Source organism: Meriones unguiculatus, chromosome 8 (genome assembly GCF_030254825.1).
Source record: "Meriones unguiculatus strain TT.TT164.6M chromosome 8, Bangor_MerUng_6.1, whole genome shotgun sequence".
Lineage (NCBI taxonomy): Eukaryota > Metazoa > Chordata > Mammalia > Rodentia > Muridae > Meriones > Meriones unguiculatus.
The window spans coordinates 42347257-42353276 of NC_083356.1; positions in this window are offsets into that span (position 1 = coordinate 42347257).

Here is a 6020-nt window from a genome sequence, read left to right on the forward strand (position 1 = left end):
TAAAAAAGAAAATGTGGAAGTATTTGTCACCTGATAATATTAATACTAAGATGATATTATTAGCTGACAAATTAATGCACTCAATGAATAAGAGAATAGCTAGGGCAGAAAACTCAGTGAAAGAAAGCTAGCAATGATGAAGGCCACCAGATGGCAAGATTTGAGTTTGGGAGGACCAGAGGCTATGTATGGAGACCCAAGAGCTATGGAAGGCAAATGGCACCATTCCCAATGTCCCAAGGACTCTATAGTCTAGAACCCTAATCTGGTATAGAACCCTCCAAGGTCTTTCTTTTTCAGAAAGACAAACACCAAGACCCTTGAGGTAAAGTCCTGTGAGAGGGGACTGACTCTCTCCCTCAGGTTCACTTGTTCACTTCTTCTGCAGACATCAGGTAACTAGAACCCTGTGTGCTGCCACCCTGTTTCTCCCATTCCTCTCTAGGAAACCAAACAGAACATTACCTAGAGCTGCCTTCCTGCTGCCGAGCTGAAAGAGGTAGGCCTTTTAAGAGCTCTTACTCAGCCTTATAAACCTGTCATAAGCCACGGCCAAGTTCTCCACGCTCTTTGGGTCTTTATATGATATACCTATGCCACTCCACCTGTGACTTTGACCCCTTGTTCACCAGGTTTGGGTTACCAAGAAGTGTATGCTCATAGAAGATTTTATTACTATTTATTTTGTGTGGATGGTATGATTGCTTCTTTTTTATTTATCTCCAAGAAAAACATATTCCCCAATGCAAGCAGATAAATTGGGATGTTGGGCATGTTTTGTTTTTGTTTTTCTGAAGAAGTTGCTTCTGTTTCTGGTGGATATTGTCTGTCCTGGACCTCCCAGAGCTCAGCTTATGTTATGGTCAGAGAATGATGACTAACTTCCGGGAAAACACACATTCTTCCCCTTAGAGCAAGAATGCTAGACAAGTGTCAGCTGATGTCCTAAAGGTTCCTTACAAAGTCCGTCCTTGGAATTAAACGGATGACAAAGCAGGAGGAAAGATAATTCTTGACTCACCAATCATTCAACCCAACAGAATTTACAGCTACTCAAAACCTTCAAAAGAAAAGATACCATGGAAGAAAGAAGATGATATTCTGAGTGGGGTGACCTTAGCTGCAAGAACTTTCTGGTAGTTTTCACAATATCCAGTTTTTACAGGAGCTCGAGGAACATAAGAACTTTCCAATGGTTGTTATAGTGGCCAGTTCTCCCAGGAGTTCAAGAGGTGACCAACACTGCTAAGAAATTTAAGTTCATTGTCTGACTGAATTTCATATCAACCAACTCTACACATGAAAAAAAAAAAACTAAAGCTCAGATTAATCATTTACCCAAGATCACATAAATTTGCTCTTGAACTCAGGATTAGGCTTAACTTTTTCTCCTCAACTTATAATGGGGTAACGTTCTGATAAACATGTAATAAGGTGAAAAACATTCTAGTGCAAGATGCATTTCATACCCCTAACTTACCTAGGTTCATCTGGTCTGTCTTATGTGAGTTCAGAAGCCTGATCTAGAATAGAAAACTGAAATCTCACGGCATGTGTTCAACACGTGACATTGAAAGTGAAAAACAGGACACGTATACATCATCTCACACCATCAGAAGGTCAGAAGTTACAAGTGAAGGGATCCTTGGTTAGCTACCACTTCTATACTGTTCTATAAGTTCAATGAGAAAAGGTTGTCTGATGGCTTCAACTTTCACAGAGACATCTAGATCAGACCTAATGCGTCCACTCAGCCTCTTTCTACAGCTGAGTAAGTACATGCTGAAAGACAGGACGAGGTCTACCTGGAGACACTTCACCAACAATCTCCAGAGCTAGGACCTCCAACAAGATACCACGTGATGGCATCTCAGGCCACACACGTTCACGCAGATGATATAGCCAGGTTCCCGTCTCCCGAAATGACCTAAGCCACCATTTCCAGAGAATAGGAAGATAAAGCTGGATGGGGGAGATATGGGAAGAGTTGGGAGAAGAAAAGGAACATGACCAAAATTTATTGTATGGAATTCTCAAAGAATAAATAAAAACCTTTAAAATAGGACAGAACAGTGGGGGCTGGGGTGCTGCCTCATCTATTAAGAGCACTGGTTGCTTTTTCAGAGGAGCCGGGTTAGGTTCCCAACACCCACGTGGTAGTTCACAACCATCTTAAGTCCAGTTCCAGAAAATCTGATACCTGCTGGCCTCCACAGGCATTAGGCACACACATAGTTGGACTTACATGCAGGCAGGCAAACACCCATTTGCTTAAAATTAAAATAAATATTTTTAAAAATAAGACAGTGAGATCTTATTTTTCGAAGAATGTTCAATAAGACCATTTGAAGCAGAAAAAGTTAATCACTTAATTGGCTTTTATTAGTTAAATAGCAGGACCTAACTGAAAGTTCCTTTGGGTGTTAGATTCAACATATCAGCTAATATGCATTGGGCACACACCACTGATGGATTTTAGCTTAACCTTCACTCAACCTAATTAAAAGAATGGATATTATTATCCTTATTGATCAGCTGAAGAAATGGGGGGACAAAAAGGCAAAGCATTTGCTCAATTTCTGTTAACTATGCCTAATATTTATAATAGTGCTTCGATGTATATGTTATTTGATGTGACAACAAGCTGATAAGATGTGTTTTCTTATTTTTAAGAAACTCCTCTTTTGAAATTAAGAACTAAAATTTTTGCCTTGAGGCTACAACTATTGTGTTGTCAGATTCCAAGCAAAGGAGCGTGGAAGATGGATCACTGGTTACAGTGCCTGCCATGTGAGTGTGAGGGCTGAGTTGTGTGTAGGCAGTAGCATCCCTGTAGTTCTAGCCTCAGAAGGTAAGTAGGATGCACCTAGAACAAGCTGGCTTCTAAGACTGGCCATCAGTGAGCTCTGGGCTTGATTGAGAAACCCTGACTCAACAAATAAGGTGAAGGAATAACGAATAAGGTGGCACTGATTCCTGACATCAACCTTGGACCTCCACATGTACATGCACATATGGGCCTACACAAATGCACACATGCATGCCACACAGGCAACAAAATGGAGAAAACAAAAGACTCCGGGTTCCTTGCCCCTCCAGGTCCCAGTTTCTTCCTCTGTAAAGCGGGAGGTTAGAACCAAATTCTCTTCGACTGCTTCCAACCCAAACACCCAAGTTAATAATGAGATAGCCTTGTGCTCTGACATTCATTTGCTTATGGTCTGGTAAACATGATGGATCTTGTCTTAAATACAGGTAGCCTGGCATCTTGTTAATGGTTTGGATAATTATGCTGCTTAATTATCCATGTGCTCGGGGGCTCAAGAGAGTGGGTGCATTTTTACACTGATCTAATCAAAGAAAACTTAATCCAGGAAGATACCTGTCAGGTGGTACCTTTCCTTTGCCATGCATGGCAAGAAAGGGATTCCCTTAATGCCAAAATGAGAAAGTGATGGAAGAGTCCAACCATGGGAAGTCCTGGGCACTGGCCAAAGCAAAATCATTGGCTTCTCAACATGTTCGTCTTTGGGATAGAAGGTGGACACACAAAGGCTGTGTCTTCGTTTATTTTCCTGTTGCTATGATAAAATACTCTGGACAAAAGCAAATTACGGGAGAAATCATTCATTTTAGCTCACAGTTCCAGCTTGTAGGCCTACAAACCAGGACATCAAGGCATCAGGAGCTTGAAACAGATGGTCATGTTACCAGTATGATAGAAGGACCGAGTTGAATGCATGCTGCTCTGCCTTCTCTCTCCACCTACACAGTCTGAATTCCCTGCTTAAAAAATGATCCTGCCTTCCAGAATCAAGTAATGTAACAAAGACAATCCATTATAGGCATGCTCAGAGGCCCAACTCCCAGATTATTCTAGATTTTTTTCAAGTTGAGAATTAACACTGACCTTCATCATCGAAGAACCAGGAAAATGGCTCCGAACACATACCACAGACAATGTGATGAAGTCAATTCCTCAACTGAGGTTTTTTTTTCCTTCCCAGGTGTGTCAAGTTGACAACCAAAGATGGGCATCACGCCATCTTGTTCCAGGTCATTTTCTGACATTTCAAGACAGCCAACATTGACTTCCATTCCTCACAGTTAGGAGTATGGCAGATGGACAAGTTACATGAACAAGTTAATTCACTCCATCTGTTTGTACTGTGGTATCATACCATCTTTCATTTATTTACTCAGAAAATATACAATCTTTTAACATCTACTAGGTGCTAGCACTGCCTGCTTTCTTCTGCACTCAGATACACAGTGAGAGAGGAAAGTTCAACAAACAAATCATTCCAGAAATAATTTACGATGACCGTATAGTTTTTCTATGAAAATTATCAGACACAGTAGACACAAAAAGGCAGATATTCACCAACTGGTGTATGCCTTATTCTTTCTTAAAAGAAAATATTTAGTCATAAAAAGGAATGAAGTGACAGTATGTGACCCTGAAAACATCGCACTAAGTGGGGAAAGGCAGGCACAAATGCCATAAAGTACATGATTCCAATTACATGAAATGCTGAGATAGGTAAATCCAGAGAGATAAAGAGATTATTAGTCCTCAGGGCCTGAGAAATGACGGAATGGGGAGTGGCACAAAGTTTTGGTGTACTGAAAATGTCCTAAAAACAACAGTAGTGATGTTTGTACAAACTTACAAGTGCACTTTAAAAAATTTAAAAATCACCCAAACCATACACTTTAAAGGGAAGAATTTTACCATATGGCGGTATATTTGAAAGGCGCTCTCACTCTTACTTCACCCCTTACCACCGATTACCTTTCTATTAGGCCATCTTTCTATCCTAATGTGGGCAGCTTTCCTCTGGTCACCAGGTGCCCACTCTTCACCTCAGCACCTTTTCAATAGACCTTCCCACTGTCCTCGTCTCACTAGATCAATTCTAAAGAAGCCTGACCCAGCTTAGGCCACACATCTGCCTATGAACCTATCACTGTGCTGAGAAAGACTGGCTGGCCTGGCTACCTGGCAACCCCTGTGGTGTAGGAGATGGGCACTGTGGGGAAGAGTCCCACCAGCCCTACAGAAAGGGAGGAAACTTTCCTCAAGGAGAAAGAGGACTTGTTGCCAAAAGGGAAGATGAGGCAGGGCTCATTTAGATCTGCCATAGTCTCTCTCAAGGGAGTCAGAACGGTCTCCCTAAAGACGGTTAAGATTCAGGGATAGGGGGATGGATCAACAGTTAATAGGAGGACTGGAATTCAGATACCCAGAACTCAGGGAAATGCCAGGTGGGCATGGTGGCCCATCTACAATTCCGACCTCGGGAGACAGGGGCAGGGCAAGCTGCCCTGAGCCAGAGCAAGCTAGTCAGTGAGACCAGCCATATAGGCTAGATTGCAAGACACTCCCTCAGTACATTAGGTGGAAAGCAATGGAGAAAGCCTATCAACATCAACCTCAGGCTTAAGGCTCATGCATACATGATTATGCACACAGGTACGCACATCCATACAACACACAAGGACACATTTTATAAAGATATTTAAGATACAACACACACACAAAAAAAATAAGTAGATGCTGGGCTATGGTTATACACGCCTTTAATCCCAGGACTTGGGAGGCAGAGGCAGGCAGATCTCTCTGAGTTTGAGGACAGCCTGGGCTACAGAGAAAGTTCTAGGATAACCAGGGATACACAGAAAAACCTTGTCTCAAAAACAAAACAAAACAAAACAAACAAACAAACAAACAAAGTAAAACAAACTTTTTTTAAAAAAGTAGAAACTGGCAAGACTGAGAAAGACTACCATGGTCAGTGCAGGCCAAGGACAACACCACAAGCATACACACCATCAATGCCGAACCACTGAGCTATGTTGCCGTTACTCTAGGGCCCAGAGCTCCCAGGGTACCTCCCTTCCTAGTCTGGAGACCTGGGATACAGAATTGTCCTGTCCCAGGTTTTTCCCTGCAGAGGTTCAGCCCCGAGAGCAGTTCCTGTCTGGGAGCAGCTGCCTGATTCTTGAAGGCCCCCGGC